The 18,595-nt window shown below is 35.3% G+C and overlaps 1 long non-coding RNA gene across 1 annotated transcript in view; it reads left to right on the top strand.

Moving 5' to 3' along the window:
* The first annotated feature begins 228 nt into the window (after positions 1–228).
* LOC147914396 (uncharacterized) overlaps positions 229–18,595 on the top strand; it is a 61,199-nt gene continuing 42,832 nt past the window's right edge. Inside the window, exon 1 of the long non-coding RNA XR_015555441.1 lies at positions 229–348. This is a non-coding gene — a long non-coding RNA (uncharacterized LOC147914396). The remainder of the gene's footprint in view (positions 349–18,595) is intronic.

Genomic DNA, 18,595 nt, shown 5'->3' with positions numbered 1-18,595 from the left:
CACCGCCCCACACTCTCCACCCGCTCCTTGTGCACACCCTGCCCAGCTAAAGTCAGCTCAGTTGCCAGGCTGCAGAGAATCCAGTCACCAATCTATGCAGGCCCACAAGTTGCCTGAGGGCTTGTTGCTGGGTGGGGCCAGTCTCTAGGGTGGGCTGCCTGCCCTGGCTGAGCTGGATTAAATCGGTGCTCTAGCGGCTGAGGCAGACCCTGGGCTAGCAGGCCTGGGGAGAACTCCAATGGCGTCTGTGTCAGCATGCCCACACCAGGCCACAACAATGGCCGCCTCCAATGTCCCAGTCCCCGGAGAGGTCTCACCCCTCACCAAGATGCACTCAGGGCCTATTAGGTGAGTCTCTTGTCACCAAAGCACTGTGCACCTTTCTTTCTGGTGATTTTAGGATGCTTTCTGAAACGGGTGAGTTTGCGTGCGGGCCCTTTAAGAGCCAGTTTTAGTTTCTTTGTGAACCGGGTTTTCTGGGGGTGCTCCCCAGTGTTTTAGTAGCAGGCACAGTCAGATATTATGCCGCTGGTCTCGATTGTGCTGGGTCCACAAAATGCCCACAGCGGGGGCGCTCCCCGGCTCAGGGCCCTGCTCCTCCAGGGAGGGTGCGTACCTGTGAGCTGCTCCCGGCGGCCGTGAAGCTGGCGGCTTGTGAAGGCGGCGTTTTTCCTCTCCAGAAGGGAGTCTCTGCCTCTTCCACCTCAGTTAGGATTGTCCGTTGTTGCAGGAGTTCCTCTTATCCAGTTTTCAGTTTTGTCTCAGGGGTAATTTTTCCACGAGTAGTTGTAAATTGGCTGTGTCCACGGGAGGAGGTGAGTTCTGAGTCTGCTTATGCCGCCATCTTGACTCCGCCTCCTAGACTACAAGTTCTATTAGGTCAGGGATGGTTGGGATTTTGCTCACTGCCCTAACCAAAGTGCCAATAACCACTCCAGGTACATAGTATATGCTTAATAAATGTTGTAACTGTGGAAGTGGTCATCCAGTTAAGCTGCAATGTGTTATTTTTGACTCTAAATTATCCATTCAATTCCAAGTTGTCTATTATACAGTAATGCGTTACTAATGACTTTCTAACAATTTTGAGAAATGTTAAGGATTGAATCATTGAAAACAGCCTTCATTAGGTGATTTCCTTTAGTTTTCTGTTCTAAAAAAGCACATTTGCTTAAACTTCACTATTTTGTTTTTAATTCCTGGGAATTCATCCAAATGTAAAATGGCATATTAAGCTGTACCTACAGAAGGATAAAGGAATCTTTATTTTAAAAATTTATGAGCAATTTTTGACACTTTTCTCTCTGCTTCCTTCCCTCTCCCTCTCCCTCATTCTCTGTAACACATGGAATTGTGTCAAAATGTGGGAAATCCACCATCTCTGCAAACTGAAATTCGTATTTAATTAGCTTAGTTTCAAATAAACAATATTTTTCATTTGGAACTTGAAATTGCAAACTCCTCGAAGGATGAGGCTCTGCAATAATATGGAATCGAGCCCCTCTTGTGGGTTTGGGCCAGGTTTATAATGTTCTCTTAATATGGCTTTGCTTTTAGAATCATCTCAGGCATTACAATTGATCATGTTTATGAGTACTCAGGGACTTTTAAGTATGCAAATTGTTTAGCTGACACATATACAGACTAATGAAATTTTACCAAATATAGAGCTATCATTATGAGGAACCAGTTTATGATATTTAAGTATGCATATCCACAACATATATTTTATTTAGTTATATTTTATTAATTGTAATAAGGTTAACTTGTTTTATAAGGTAACTTTTTACAGCAAGACTTTCCCACTGTGTTTTGCATGATAAACAAAAAACTGTTTCTTTTATAGTCTTCATTATTTCTCTGTTTATAATTACAGTTTTCTCTGTATTTTATTAACATTTTTCTCATAGTTACAAACTCTAAAGTAGTTTCTTGTTCTAAAAAAATCCATTTACATTCACTACTTTTATATAAATACATATAAATATATGTTAGTTTATTTAAAAAAGAGTAACATGCAATTTTAGCCTATTTTTGCATTAAAATAATGCTTCTCCACTGCAGGTGAGAATTCAGATGCAATGATTGGTTGGGTCAAGGATTAGAAAATATTCCCCAGGCTCATTAGAAGATGAAGAGACTGCTCAGCCCAGTTCTGATCTCTGTGTATCGCTCTGATGTTCGTTGACTTGCCTCCAGGTAGAATCCAAGGTGCATACAAGATGGTGCCGGCAAGGATTCTGTGATCTTAAAGTCACATAACACTGAAAACCTTTCATTACATTGTTAAGATATTTCAAAACTTCTATTTAAACCTAGGGCTATTAATACTTGAAAAAAACTCTTACTAGCTCCATCCAGGTGCTGTATCTTGTGATTCTCCCGTCATAGTTGAGGATGTAACTTCTTCTCTGTCCGTACCTCAACTTCCTCCTGTCCTTAACTTTTTAAATGTTATTTACATTACAATTTTACTTAACTTGCTAGTCAGGATTCATATTATGATTATGTAAAATAATTTCACTGCCATGATTAGTAGTATAGTATGATTACATTTCCTTTATTCTACAAAATTTTAATTTCCTACTGTTAAAAATATTTAACTTTTGTCTATTTGTTTAGTTATTTATGCATCTGTTTCTGTATTGTTCAAAAGTGCAAACAGAATTGCTGCATATTTATGAATAACATTTCAAAATGGAGATTGTTTTAAACTTGCTTTGTTATATTTCTATTATTTCTTGGAAAAATTTCACTTTCATGTTTGTCTCATGGCTCTGATCTAGATGTATTGCCCTTTAGGCAAAGTCCATAGTTGTACCAAGAACTTTCTTGGTCATTATTCTCTTAGATCGAATCCCCTGGTTCTTAGATTTCATGTTGTCCTTTTTCTTGCATGCTGAAGCGTACATTACAGTAACTCCTAAAGTAGATTAGGAGGTAGATGTAAATTTACCTTTACCTTCCTAAAGTAAACAGAAGGTAAATTGGTCAGGTTATTAAGGATCTAATAATGTCTTTACTCCTTCTCCACACTTGATGTGTAGTTTAACTTTGGATGTAATGCAAGGAAAATATAATTTTAGGAAAAATAATTTCCCTCCATATTTTGAGTCGTTTGCTCTAATTTTGTGTGTGTGTGTGTGTGTGTGTGTGAGGAAGATCAGCCCTGAGCTAAATACGTGCCAATCCTCCTCTTTTTGCTAAGGAAGACTGGCCCTGGGCTAATATCTGTGCCTATCTTCTTTTGTTTTATATGGGACGCCGCCACAGCATGGCTTGACAAGCAGTGCGTCAGTATGTACCTGGGATCCGAACACGGGCCGCCAGCAGCGGAGTGCGTGGGGCTATGCCACTGGGCAGGCCCGATTTGCTCTAATTTTTTATTTCTCTCCAGTATTGTTGAGATGTCTGATGACATTCAGATTCTAATTCATTTGTAAGTGACCCCCAAACATCAATACCTCTATGTCATTGCGCTGGAGTTAGTCAGTTTCTCCAAAGAATTATGCTCAAATCTGCTACTCCTGTGTTGTAATTGTGACTCATGGAATTTTGGAGCAGATAGCGGAAGGGTCTCACCATTCAGTAGGAGACTTTGAGCTTACCTTTCTTTTTACTTCATTTCTATTCTACTCTGTCTAATAACCCCAGTTTTCTGCCTTTCACCTTCAGTGAATACAGACAATTATTCTTTGGTTCCTTCCAGAGATAGACGAATGAAAGTTGCAGGTCTATACAAGATGGGGAAATAGGGTTTCTGTCTTTTATCAATTAGCCAACGAATTTAAGTTAATGCATAACAATTTCCCAATTGCCAGATTTTGTCACATATTTGTGTCTAAAAAATGGAATTTAGTCTGATGATTTATTGAAATTTAGTATAATACTTTATCAAAAATTAATTTATAGGTTAATATTAAGATTTCATGTTATTCTGGCTTTTGAGAAATTCCATCTCAACCTATATAGAAATAAATTTAAACACAAGGTATACATTTTTTTTTAATGGAAGAAATCTGAATATCCCCAAATATGGAAATGATTAATTACAATTTGGCATCTTCACCACATGGAAATAAATGTTCCTTGAGTTAGCAAGGAAGCCATAACCTTTCTTTCAATTCGTCCCTGTTTGGGTGAGTATTGGATTATTATGCAACAATGTGTAGAACAAATGTAGAAAAAAATATCCCTGGCCACTTTAATTATGTTTGGATTATCAATGAGTTCTTATTATTTCTAATTTTTTTTCCTTTTTCTTTCCTAAAGTATCTATGTGTTAGTTTTATAACCAGGAAAATAAACTGATTTAAAAATATCTGTGTAGGCAGTATAGCTTTGAATATTTCAAAATAACTATTAAACAAATTATGACAATTAATTCCATTTATAGGCCTATAAAAGCCTTTTAAACGTTCTAATATATTTTGGGAAAAAATATTAATCATGGTCTAAAAGGTCCTTCTAAGTCCAGACTACTGACTGTGACACTGATAGTGAAGCCCAAAAAGAAAAGAAGGAGTGTTAATATATGGTGTTTCTGAGACACATTTAAATGGCTTATCTCTTTTTGCATGTTTCCATGCTCTTTTAGTTCCCTTGATTAAAAGGTAATCACATTGTTGATCCAAAATAGCTGTTTACAGAAAAAAAGAGCAGAAGAGCAGTAAACACATGAGAGAAGAAAATGTGGTTACAAAGGCACAAAAATTGAGTTTTTGAGAATCAATTTCATTCTTGTTCTTGAAACCAATTTCCAGTATTTATTTTTAACATGTAGGCATTACTAGCCTTAGCACTTTGGTCTAAGTCTCATCCCTATCACTTTCCAGCTCTGTGACCCTGAATCACAATTTCTTCATTTTTAAAATAAAAATATTAAGAGGCCAGCCCAGTGGCATAGTGGTTAATTCAGTGTGCTCCGCTTCAGCAGCCAGGGTTCATAGGTTCCAATCCTGGGCGCGGACGACGCACCACTTGTCAAGCCATGCTGTGGCGGCGTCCCGTATAAAGTAGGGGAAGATGGGCACGGATGTTAGCCCAGAGCCAATCTGCCTCAGCAAAAAGAGGAGGATTGGCAACAGATGTTAGCTCAGGGCTAATCTTCCTCACCAAAAAATAAATAAATAAATAAATAAATATAAATATTAATACTTATTCCTGCCTCTGTTACAAAATGTAGTGATTTTTTAAATAAGTGAACTAGAAAATGCAAGAAATTGTATAAATTGAAGATATCAGGATGAATGATACTCTTCCATTCAGGAATAAAAATCTCTAAAGCTTTTTAAGATTATCAACAAATAAATCCAAAAACACACGCTGGCTAAGAATTGAAATTTTAACTATAAATAATAGTTCCTCTTTGACAATGTCATCTCTATTGTGACATAATTCCATACTTTCCATGGATAATTCCCCAAAGCTTTAGGGGGTTCAGTTTTACCTCTTGTGACAGTTTGTATACAAAAGGGAGAGGAAACAAACCTTCACACCAATTATTAGACTTTTTTTTTACTGAAAACATGATATCCAGCTACATATACATCAGAAATCCTTAAGAAATATTTTAATCTACAAATATTTTAACCTACAAATATTTTAATCTAGAAATATTTTAATTTAGAAGGCATAATGGACACAGGCATTGTGCACATCAGCAGCATGTTTTAAACCAGGAGCCTTTTTACTTTCCCTGGAGAACAAAAGCATATCTCAGCCATCTGTGTTCATCCACAAGAGATAGGTTTAAAGAGGCCTTAAAGATCATGTAATTCAGTTCTTTCATTTCAGAAATGAAGAAGCTAAGGGAGAGAAGGAGATAAGTGATTTTTCCATCATCACCCCATGAGTTTCTGGAGTAATTTGGATGAGAGCCAAGGGGCCTGACAGACTAGCCCTTCCACTGCACCCCAAACTGCTGTCTTCTCCTCCTGGGTACAGCAGAAAAGCTGGTGGACATTTAGGAGTGGGCTTTGGGCTCAAAATGATTAAAAGGCATATGAATATATATTTTAATAAATTTCAGCCTTCCATACAAAGTCAGAAAATTAGCTAACCACTTGAAATAAAATTTGCAAAACCCTTACCTCATATTTAAAACTTCCTTTTAAATCTTTCAGACATTACCAATAAATATTCACAAAACGTGCTGTTCTGGCATAATGGTATTTTTAATACCAGTTTATATTATGCATAAGAAAACACAACTCCCAAGAGGCAGGATGAGTTAGCCGTTCTTTTAAGGCACACCCATCCGTGGGCTTGTTGCTAAATATGAAGCATTTCTCTCACAAATCAAAGTTAACATCCATTAGTTCACGTTCTTTTATTAAACACCTTTCCATTTTCCCCGGCTTTCAAATGGCCAAGCGTTTGTCACACTGAGGAAAGTATGGAGGAGCAAATGGACTTCACAGAGGTTTGTCCAATTTCATGTGGCTTTACATCCTTTGCAATATCACTTTTCTTTATATAGCACTTGGCAATATGCTAGAGTGAAAAGAAATTAGCCCTGTGTTTCTTACATTCTCCATTTCTCATTTAATCTCATTCCTATGCTCCTTCTTCTGGTAAAGTGTAGGAAATTCTTAGGCTGTTATCAGACAGTAATTTGCATATCAAATTTACTACTGGTGATTAAGCCTTCATTTGAGAATAATGTCAAGAAAATCACTGCCAGGTCATACTGGCTGGATTTATACAATTGACATTTAATGTTACTCTAAGGTTGTTTCCCAAGCATGCTCAGGGCTAGAAAATAATAATAACCACAAAAATGATCTATTGGATTTATTAAACCTTCCTATAACATAGTATAAATTAGTTATTGTATAGGCTTATCTCTAATTCTCACAAAATTGTGAGGAATAAAATGTGAAAATCGGTACCGTCCTTAGCATCCTTGTTTACATAAGGAAGTTGAAACAAGACCGCACGTGGTATGAAGAGCAGAGCTGAGATACATTTCCACGTCTTCCAGACGCCAAAGCCTGCACCTTTCTACTGTAACCTCATAGAGAAGCTATTGCGTCAGCCTTTATCAAGTCTCTGTTAAACAGCTAAGTGTTGGGGCCGGGCCCGTGGCTTAGCGGTTAAATTTGTGTGCTCCACCATTGGTGGCCCGGGGTTCGGATCCCGGGTGTGCACCAACGCACTGCTTCTCCGGCCATGCTGAGGCCGCGTCCCACATACAGCAACTAGAAGGATAGACACAACTATCTACTGGGGTTTGGGGTAAAAAAAAGGAGGAGGATTGGCAATAGATGTTAGCTCAGAGCCCGTCTTCCTCACCAAAAAAGAGGAGGATTAGCATGGATGTTAGCTCAGGGCTGAAGTTCCTCACAAAAAACAAAAACAAAAACAAAAAAAACACCTAAGTGTTTATTCCATTTTAAAATCTCTGGGGAGAAAATTCACTTTACAAAGTATATATCTAGAATTTACAATATCACCGGTCTTATGCACGTAAGGCAATAAAATCTACTATAAATTTTCAGAAATATTTTTTTATCTTTACTGTGAGACAAATCCTTTGTAACTTAACCTAAATCCATAGTTTTGTATGTGTGCAAACACATACACACACAAAATGTATGTTTGTTTCTTAATCCCAAACAGAATATATATTTGTTATAAATATGTAATTATAGGTTATTATGCCATTATGTAGAGTATATCATATGACTTTTCATTTAAATTGACTTCCCAGGTTTCTTATTTATCATATAAATAGTTGAAATTAATTTCTTCTTCCTACCAAGATTTAATTTGTAACATCTTAGTTATGCCCTAATAAGAATTCTACGTTTGTCTTTCTTCCATGTTCCAATTTGTTACAGAAATTAAATTAGTCAATCATGATTCATTTTCTGTAAATCAGTAGTGACAATTATACTCAACTGACAACTATACTTATTCACAACTGGGTTCTAGTTTTAAAATCAATATATTGTCTAGATAAGTAAACTAAGCTAGCTGGCTGACAATGTTTATTTTCCTGTACTCACCATTCATGGAAATTAAGCAGTGTATGTAAATGGGCAGTGTATCCTTTCCCCTATTCTCTTCTCAGGCATTTCATTAATTTTCTATGAGGTTCTATAGAAATGGTTAGATAATCCAGAGGGCAGTCAGGCCCAGAGGCTTATGCAGTAGTTTATGGTTTGGAAATGCGAAAAGAGAAGCTTTTGCTGACAAATAGTTAGTGTTAGGTGATATTTTGCAGACATTTAATGGGGGAAAATCCTGGATCAATATGTTTGTGTAATGAATGAGTGAGTGAATGAATAAAGGAGTAATACTCTGAGTGTTTATTGACCTGTCATTTTAATTAAACTCTATTACAGAAATCTGTGAAAAGGTAAACTGAACATAATTTCTATGAAAGTTGAAGCAAAATACTCCTTTGAAATCATTATCTACTTCATAAAGCAATATACAATCACTTTTCTAACAGGATAAATAAATGCGCCTTTCTTTGCCCCAGCTACATTTAGAACCGAGTGAAGAGTACAAAGCGTCACAAGATAGATGGATATCAAGATGTTAGCCACAGATGTGGCTAAACGCATGGAAAGGGACATACTTATGCGTCCCCCATGCCTTGAATTAGAATTATTTCCCCAAACAGGAAGTCATCCTACAGGAGTGTGGCCAGCCAAACTAGACTTACAACTTACTGATCAGCAAGTACTCTCCCAAAGATGGAGTAAGGTATGAAGGATTGGGAGTGTGAGCGCCGAGCCAGGCAACCCCAATCCCTTCTCCCAAATTCACCAATAGAATCAAGCCAGGAGTAATGCCGACCGGAGTATAACTCAGATAGACGCTTCTCCCCACACTACACGTGAGATACATGAGGTCTGTTTTGTTCACTGCTGCTTCCCAGGACCTATGACAGTGTCTGATACAGAATATATGTAATTACTGAATGTTAATACAGTGAAAGAATGAAAGCATTCATAAGAGGTTTGGGGAACAACCACTTCTATCTTATGAAATCATTGCATATTAAAATAGAAATGATGGTGTATATCAGAATCTTCATTACAAATCAAAATCTGGTTTAGATAATTAAGTACTACCTCCTTTTCAAAGTCCTAGAAGAATGCAACTTTTTTTACTTCATAATAAATCTTAATAGAAATGATTTATGAACACATTTGAATTCTAAACTATGCAAGATACAGATACAGTGACATATATTAACAAAAAGTAAAACCCCTTAATGAATGGTATCCTACCCTACCATACATACTGTTATGATACCATTTTATTTTACTTAATGATATCTGGAATATTTTCTATGTTTGTACGTATACTTCTGCTTTGGTATTTTTAATGGATTCATGGAAATTTAACACATTATTTAACCATTCTTTTATTGATCCAATTTGAATGTATAGTCTAATTATTTTGCAATAATGCAGTTAACCGTCATGTGCATGCCATTTTAGGAACATATGAAAATATTTCTCTACAATAGATATTCAGAAGCTGAACTGCTGTGTCAGTTTTGGGAATTTTCCCTCAAAATAGTACGAAGTTAACCTGTGATTTTGCTGTAGATCTTCACTACTTTGGTCAATGTAATTGGTGAAAAATATTTTATTGATGATTTATTTGACACATTCCATATTATCAGGGAATTTTTATCATGTGTAGATGTATTTATTGGCAATTTGTAGTTATTAGTCTATAAATTGACGAAACAGTCTGGGCTACGCTCCAGGGGAGGTTTCCTCGGTGTGTTTCCTTCCTACTAATAACATTCCCATCAGCCTTCTCCTCTCCTCTGGTCATCCCCTCTAGCTCCTCAGTGAGGTGGGGAGTTCAATCTCAAGTTTCACTTTGCTCCTGGGGCCTTACACCTACCCTCACTGGGAGGCTTCCCCGAGACTGGTAGTTCACTTCCTCTTAAAGCACAGTTCATGATTTTGATTATTGATGTTCTTGGATCCATCAAGAGAATTAGATGAAGAAGAAATTGGCTAAATTCCTAAAGAATGCAGTTTCTTAATAAATTACCCCGATAATTTGTCTAATACCTTCCCTTTGTCATTTGCATACTCTGAACTCAAAGTTCCTTTGGACCACTTAGAGAATTTTTTCTTATATATTTGTTCTTGGTTGTGATTTATTTTGATCTTGTCAGTTTGATTCCATCAAATTATACTTTCCAGAGATTTCTCACAAGAGAAAGCAACTTGTAGTTTGCTTATGGTACTTCTTGTTTTCCATACTTATAATCTCATTTATATTTTCTATGACTTTAAGAGATTTGGAGCAAGAGGTTGAGATTGTACTCAACCTACCATCTCTACACAATTCCCCAAATAAAGTTTCTAAGAGAGAGACAGAGATTGAGACAGAGAGAGCAATTATATATAGATATAATTATATTTTGTTAAGATTGGTTGATTCAATTTTAACTCGAAGGTATGGCAAAAGGGAATAGACAATTGAGTGCACTCACAATTCTTATGGGGGAATCCTGGCAGTTACGTTAGAGTTGTAGGCAGTCAGTTTCCAGAGAGCTGAAACTGATGTACTCTAAGAAGCCCCTTTGACCACACATCAGGAGAGATAGACAAGCAATATTATGATGCTATGACTAGAGTGAAAGAACAGTGGTTGCAAACATAAATCATATATTGGTGTCAAAAGTAAAGATGTTTTTCATTGCACATGTTGATTTTTCAATTCACCTGAATCTGGGTGACTGTATATAGTGTGCTTCAGGATGAGAAGGAATCAAGATGTATTTATTTAAGGATTATTAATGATTTTATGAACAATACTTTCTAAGAAACTCTTGGGAAGACAACCAAAGGCAAAATAGTAATAAAGAGTAACAGCAATGATAACAAAAATCATAACATAATAGATAGTATTCACTAAGTGATTGCCAATAGCCAGATGCCTTAGTCCATTCAGACTGTTATAACAAAATACCATAGACTGGGTGACTTATAAATAATAGAAATGTATTTCTCATAGTTCTGGAGGCTGTGAAGACCAAGATCAAGGCACGGGCAGATTTGGTATCTGGCGATGGCACACTTCCTAGTTCACAGACAGCTGTCTTTTCGCTGTGTCCTCACATGGCAGAAAGGTTGAAGGAGCTCTCTGGGGTCTCATTTACAAGATCACTAATTGGGGGCCAGCCCCATGGCCTAGTGGTTAAGTTCGGCTCACTACACTTCAGCGGCCTGGGTTTGGTTCCCAGGTGCGGACCTACACCACTTGTCAGTGGCCATGCTGTGACGGTGACCCACATACAAAATAGAGAAAGATTGGCACAGATGTTAGCTCAGAGCAAATCTTCCTCAAGCAAAAAGTGGAAGATTGGCAACAGATGTTAGCTCAGGGCAAATCTTCCTCAGCCAAAAAGAAAAAAAAAAAAAAAAGGCAGTAATCTCCATGAGGGCTCTGTCCTCATAACCTAATCACTTCCCAAAGGTCCCACCTCCTAATACCATCATTGGGTACCAACGTTGGGCATTAGGTATCAACATATGAATTTTAGGGAGACACAAATATTCAGACCATAGCACCAGAGACTTTAATGCTTATTGTTACCTGGTATAATTCTTTAAGAGACAAGTAATCCTATTATTTCATCATAGAAAGGAAAAAAATTGAAGTTTAAAGAGACTATGAAGATGAATCACAAGGAAAACAAGTTCTCAAGACACTTAATGTCTCATGGGAAAGATAAGCCATGCAAACAATAACTGCACAGTGGACATTCAATATGCACAGTGGCTTTCTAATACTATAAAAGATCAGTGATACTGCTTTCCACTTTACTAAAACATGTATTTAATATGTATTCACTGCCAAGTTTGCATATTAGAATAATCATTGACACACCATTGACATATTGGCATTATTTTATCACTTTCTTATAGATACCATATAATAGTAATTTTGGAGAAGTGATGAGAACAAAACAAAATAAATAAAAGAGGAAAACGCAACTGATTCTTTATGAAAAATGGTCTCAATTAGATATTTAACTCTTATTCTTGGTGGTACAGAAACAGATAAAGTAAGGATTTTAAAATGAAAAGAATTTACTAGACAGAATTGACAGTTGTTTGGATCAAATTCTATACAGGAAATAAAAAGAAACAAACTGAGACATATGTATAGTAAAGTCAAATATTTGTAGACATTTATGAAAAATGGCAAGGTTATTTTTGAGGTTTCAGTTCTTATGATTTACTTTCGAAATTTGAATATTAAAACCTGTGTAATATTTCTCATTCAAACTTTATTATTTTAAATCTGTGACCTTTAGAGTCCAGGTGTGATTGTATTATATTTCCAGCATAGTTGGCTGCCAGCATTGAAATCTATTAGTGAAATTCTCAGTTAGGATTCAACCTAGCTATGAAGTTTTCATTTTAATTATGATCAACATTGGCAGAAGTTTTCAGGTGAATTTACAATACTGACCTTCAACTATATTACACATGAAAACTGCCATATATTATGGTACATGGTAAAATTATAATTCTTTTCTTGATACGAATATAGGGTTATTTAATATTTTCTGAAAATTTCTTAGCAATTAGGTAACAGTTGATTTCCAGGTAAATAATAACATTAATAATACTTATATCTGCTATTTTAACTAAGAAGAAAATACGAAATTTTGAAACACACATTTGAAAACATAGTGTTGCACATTTCTGACAAATACCAGAAATAGGACTGATGTAATCTAAATAGATATTGCAAAGTAATCAGTACAACTGGGAAAAAATAGTTTAAATAGTAAGTGGAACTATTTTTCAGTAAGAATCAAAATACTGGCTGGCCCCGTGGCTTAGCGGTTAAGTGGGTGCGCTCCGCTACTGGCGGCCCAGTTCGGATCCCGGCGTGCACCGACGCACCACTTCTCCGGCCGTGTCCCACATACAGCAACTAGAAGGATGTGCAACTATGACATACAACTATCTACTGGGGCTTTGGGGGAAAAAAGGAGAAGGATTGGCAATAGATGTTAGCTCAGAGCCAGTCTTCCTCAGCAAAAAGAGGAGGATTAGCACGGATGTTAGCTCAGGGCTGATCTTCCTCACACACACAAAAAAAAGCATCAAAATACTGAAGTTCCTAATTCAAGCCACCTATAAATTCCAAGACTTTCTAGAATTGAAGTTATTGTTCACATGGCAGCTAATAAAATATCTTATGAAAACATTAAGCTCATATGGAGAAAATAATAATACTGTCTAAAAGACAGAACAATTAAGGAGATTTATATATGCTGTTATCTCATGTATCATAAAGCTATTTGTGAAAAGGCGTTTTATGCATCACACACAAACTCCAACTGATGCAGGGCCTAATTAAACACAAAAATTTTAATGTTTTTGGATTGTATGACCACGGCTATTATTCTCCAGAAACCCACTTCTAATCCATATACTTTGGATAAGAATGACTGTGATTTCACTTCTCTATTGGCCAGCAGAAAATCTACAAAAGATTAAACAGAAAAATAGACTTGGGGGAAAAAAAGGAGCTTCTTGGAACTAATCCACATAATAACTTGATTCAAAATCACATAAAAATTTAATCTTTGAGTCTGATGAATGTGGCTTTACTTCAAATCTGTGGCTCATATATCTAAAACATTTGTGTTCTTGGAATTACTTAAACATTCAGATTATATAATTGTATTTTCCACATAGTTCATGTATTTTAAAACTGACTTTTCTAAATCACAGAGTCTGGGAACTGATTCATGTTTTGCTATGCTATTTTCCAAGAGGAAAATATTTTTAAACTCGATATTTTTACATTTCTGTAATATATTTTTATGTATTATTTAATATTTAATTTTTATCTTACTCTTCATTATAAAATGGACCTGCAGTTATATGAAAGCATTTTGCAAATAGATAGAGTTGATAAAACCAAGGTAGATAAGCACCAGAATTAGCTGGTCATTTTATATGTCTTGGACAAATCTTAGATTTCCAATACATTTTTTAAGGATTTTAGCACTTTTTAGTCAGAATGTTGTATTTGGGTGTTTTATAGTGTATTATATATTATCTTAATCCAGAAAATCATTTTGTTAAACTAAAATGCCATTAGTGAGTCCATTAACAACTATTAGATTATTAAAATATATTTTTCGTTACCATAGAAGTAATATTTTTTCTCTTAAAATTAATAATTTTTGAAATTAGAGTTTTAAAATAAGACTAATGGGTAGGGATAAATCTCAATATAATAGAAGCTAAGTCAGATATTTGGAGGAACTATTTATTTGTTGGAAAGTTTAAAAGTCTTTAAAATTTCATATTTATGTAGGTAAGTAATCTTGGTTGTAAATATGTGAAATAACTTAAAAGAAAATCCTTATTAGAATTTTAAATCCAAGAATTTTTATTAGTTTTGTCCATAGATACATTACGATTGCCAACCATAATAGGTACCTGGCAAGTACTCTATAAATAATGGTTAAATGAAATAATTAATATTTTTAAAAAATTTATTCAGTTGAATGACGAATTTAAGATATATCACTTTGGGGAAGACTAATATCAATGTATTGTTTAGCGTTAAGTCAAAATCTGTTCTAGCTAGTTATAGCATAAAAGCACAGCTGATTGGGTGTACTAAATGACTTACAAAATCACTGGGAGGACTGTAGAAACTGACGGTAGGTTAATCTTTCAGGAAGGACTCCAAAAGCTTTGCTTCAGGACCAAGACACCAAGAAAGCTAGTTCTTCTATAAAAACCAGCATGTTTATAAAATCACCATAATCAATTAATGGTCCTGATCAGGATGCCACCACAGAAAACCAGACACACCCACAATGACATTTGCCAGCAGAAAATGGCAGAAGCATGCCCTCCACCTCACTTCTGTCATGCAAATCTGTTCAAAGGATAGCGAAAATAACTAAATTGAAATCTTCAATATCTTGCATGAGAGTTTAGGAATGTCATTTTCTGCTTCTGCGAGATGATCATTTTGGGTTTGGGAAGAGAATTCATAATTTCCATATCTGTGTATGTTTTACTATTTTTGTAATATCTATTTTTGCATAATTTATAAATTTCATCTTAGAGTAGCAAGTTAATGTGCTTACATAATATAGATATAAATAAATAACATTATTGGAGATGCGTGCTAAAAAAATGTTATCACCAGATATGCAAGATTAAGAGTTTGTATACTACCTCCCTAGAGAAGAAAGAAAAACAGTAAAATCATGAGTGATCACTGTGTTCTCATAGGGCAATTTACATAAATTGAACACTTAAAACATTATTGTACATATTTTCTTTCTGTACAATATTTTCCTGTGTGTAGTGAACATGTATTATTCAACTAATTCTGCCTATGGGACATAGTATGTACTTTCATGTTTATTAATGAATGAAAGCATATGTTTGAAGAGCTGTCATGCAGAAAAAGGAATAAAATTGTTTTGCTTTGCTCCATTGTACAGTACTAGAAAGAACTTGGCAATTAGAGGATGAGTGTGTGAACTGGAATTTTCCAAGTATCAGCACTGTCCAAAAGTGAAATAGATTCCACAATAAGCAGCATTTCAGCAGAAAATGAGTGACCGTCTATCAAGAAGGTTGCAAAAAAGATTCTGTTTAGGTGGGTAAACTAGATGAGCTAGTTTAAATTCTGAAGTCCCCTTAAACTTTCTGACCCTATGATTATAAAATTATTTTTGGAAAAAACCCAAGTGTGGAAAGGAGAGCTTTTTAAAATTTGAATGTCAATCCAACAATTTTAGATAAAATTTGTTTAGACTCAGGACTAGAATACAATAGACATCAAGAATGAAATAAAGCTGAAATACATGTTGGCTCTAAGAGATAAGATGTTCTGAGGTATACACCGCTAGATTCTATTCTGGGGACTTGCACATTGCGGTCTTTAAAAATTCAAGAAATATATCACTACTCTACTTAAACCTCAAAATATCACATTTAAGATATAAGTCTCTCAACATCAAGTAAACTTTGGAGTTTATCCCACTTAAGAAAATATCAGACACGTGAAGGATATGACTCATGTCTCCCTTCAAAATTACATGTGGAAAGTTTATAGAAAGAAGGATTATATCTGTCTCAAGCTCTTTGACATTTTAAATAAGTAATTGTCATACTTTACCTCTATGCAAATGACAAGACCCTGACACGGTACATAATCCATTCGTCTTTTCTCAAAAAGAGAGATAATAACTCAAAGTAACTTGTCAAAGAATCCTGCCGTGATAGTAGCAGACAGAGCAAATACACCTGTCTTCCTTATCTATCATGAGCTGAGTTTGAGTTCATAGTAGACTTATCAACACTTGACAGATCTAGCTTGATTTCCAATAGGTGCATAGCCACTTTGTTTACCTTCCACGTGATGCACACTTTAATTGAGGAAATACGGTCATTGTTTTTAGAAAATATTGAAACAATTATATAATCTGAAAAAATTTTTAACATTTTTTCCTTGATGAAATAATAAAATTCTGTTAGTTATATTATATATTAGTACTAATATTCACAAGCTTAGTAGGGTGAAAATAGTAGAAATTAATGAATTCTGTTACTTGTTCCATGCTGGTCAGATAGTAAGACTGATGATTTAATAGGTTGCTCCCATGTCTACTACCTGTCATGCTAAGGTTGGAGGCAAAGACAGGGCCCTCCTCTCTTTTTCTCTCTCTGTCTCTATCTGTCTGTCTCTTAATTTTGCATGTTTCCTTCCTACAAAATCAAACAAACCCTTCAACTTCTGGAAAGTATCCCTTTTTTCAATGGTTGAAAATCTCTCCCCTCTTATAAATACCATTTTTAACGGAAATTAGTAATTTTACTGAGAACCATGTGGGAGATAAAACGTAAGAATGTATTTTCCTACTCTTTTTGCAGGATTGGCATAAAGGCAATGGAAACACTGCTTAAGGAATAGAGGGTGAACCCACGAGTGGCCTGGACAGGGATTACCCACTATGGTGCCAGAATGCCCTAGGAAGAATATTTACTGGAGGTAGCCAAAGATAAAAATATTGGGATATATAATCAGAATTGTTGTAAAGTAGAACTGAAAACCTATCCAGTTATAAACAGGTGGAGTGATAGAACTGTGTGAGAATATCAAGTGTGAGAATATGTTAAGGAAGCAATTCAGGACTAAGGTTGTGAACGAAATATGTGCGTCAAATCTCTCTTCTATATTGCTCTGTGTTTAGTACTTCTTGCAGTGAGTGACTACAAGAACAGGGATGGATATGTGCAATGTTTAATTTTGAACCATCTAAAGTACTTACTCTATTAAGGATCCTAATTTCACATATATAGAATTCATTGAGCAACTTGAGTCATTAAGGAAGAATATTCATTTCATTATATTTTATCAGACATTTTTCATTTAGTGACTAGATATGTCTACCTCACCTTTCCCTCATGAGGTTTTGTTCTGTTCAATGCATTTGTCTTGATTACTTACTATATTCCTGTGTTTTTCATTATTTATTTATTATTATTCATTATTTATTTGAAGGTCTTACTTGGTCAATAGTTGTTACAGTCATCCACCTAATCTTATCTTCTTGGTGTACTGACTCCTAGAAGGGCCCCCAGTACTATATTTTCTATGATTCAGCAGGATACAGGGAGCTACAATATGTTGAGTACCTCCCATGTGCCAAAAATTCGCTTATGTATATGTATTACTATATATAAAAAAAGTATAAAATTAGTATATTTACCTTGTTTAATTCCAACTATAGTTCTACAAGTCTAGCATCATCTGAACCTTCAATTCCTTTAGTACAAGTCAGATCCTTTGAAATAAGGTTTACAGTACAAATAATATTTTTCTTAAATCCAGGAAAAATCTTAATAAAGAATGGCCCATGTACTTTAGTCTTGGGGTACTGTCCTATTCAAAGAAGGACGGTCCAAACAGGAATGCCAATCTTTACAATTGTCTCTCAAAAAATTTTAAAATAATCTAAGTGGGAAACCATAACCACTCTTTAAGACGCCCCATATTTTCCAATTCTGTGCTACCTCAAACTTTATAGGGCTTTTGACTCTCATTCCTCAAAAGAACCCTCTTCCCCGCCTTTAGCATTATGACACCACCACCTTTCTGTCCATCACTAGTCCCCTCTGGTCCACACGATCATGCCCTCTCTGATCTTTATTCTAAAAATAGTGGGCACCAGGAGTCTAAGCAGAGTAATAAGCACAGGTCCATACCACTGATTACCTGGATCCTTTCCAAGGATATCCTCTCCCAGACAAGGTTTTGGGAGTAATTCTTGACCTATTTCTAAACAGAAAAGTTGTCTCAGACTAACTGGGAATGACTGCTTTAGAAATTATCATATTTAAATTTAGGTAGCAACTCACTAGCCATTTGTGTATTGTGCAAGAAATAAGTGTATCAATATATCAGTGTATTGCTTCTTTCCACTAAAGTGCATATTACAAAAACAATATTGGTCCTAATTAAAGGTTAAATGAAGTTTTCAAATACATGTAAATATATTTCCAGATCTTCTATATGTGGTTTTCAGAATATTATTTAAAATATT

This window comes from Ceratotherium simum, chromosome 20, assembly GCF_057802395.1.
Source record: "Ceratotherium simum simum isolate JZ-2026a chromosome 20, ASM5780239v1, whole genome shotgun sequence".
Classification (NCBI taxonomy): Eukaryota; Metazoa; Chordata; class Mammalia; order Perissodactyla; family Rhinocerotidae; genus Ceratotherium; species Ceratotherium simum.
Note: the sequence above shows the minus strand (reverse complement) of the source record. Positions and strands in the feature narration are given on the sequence as shown.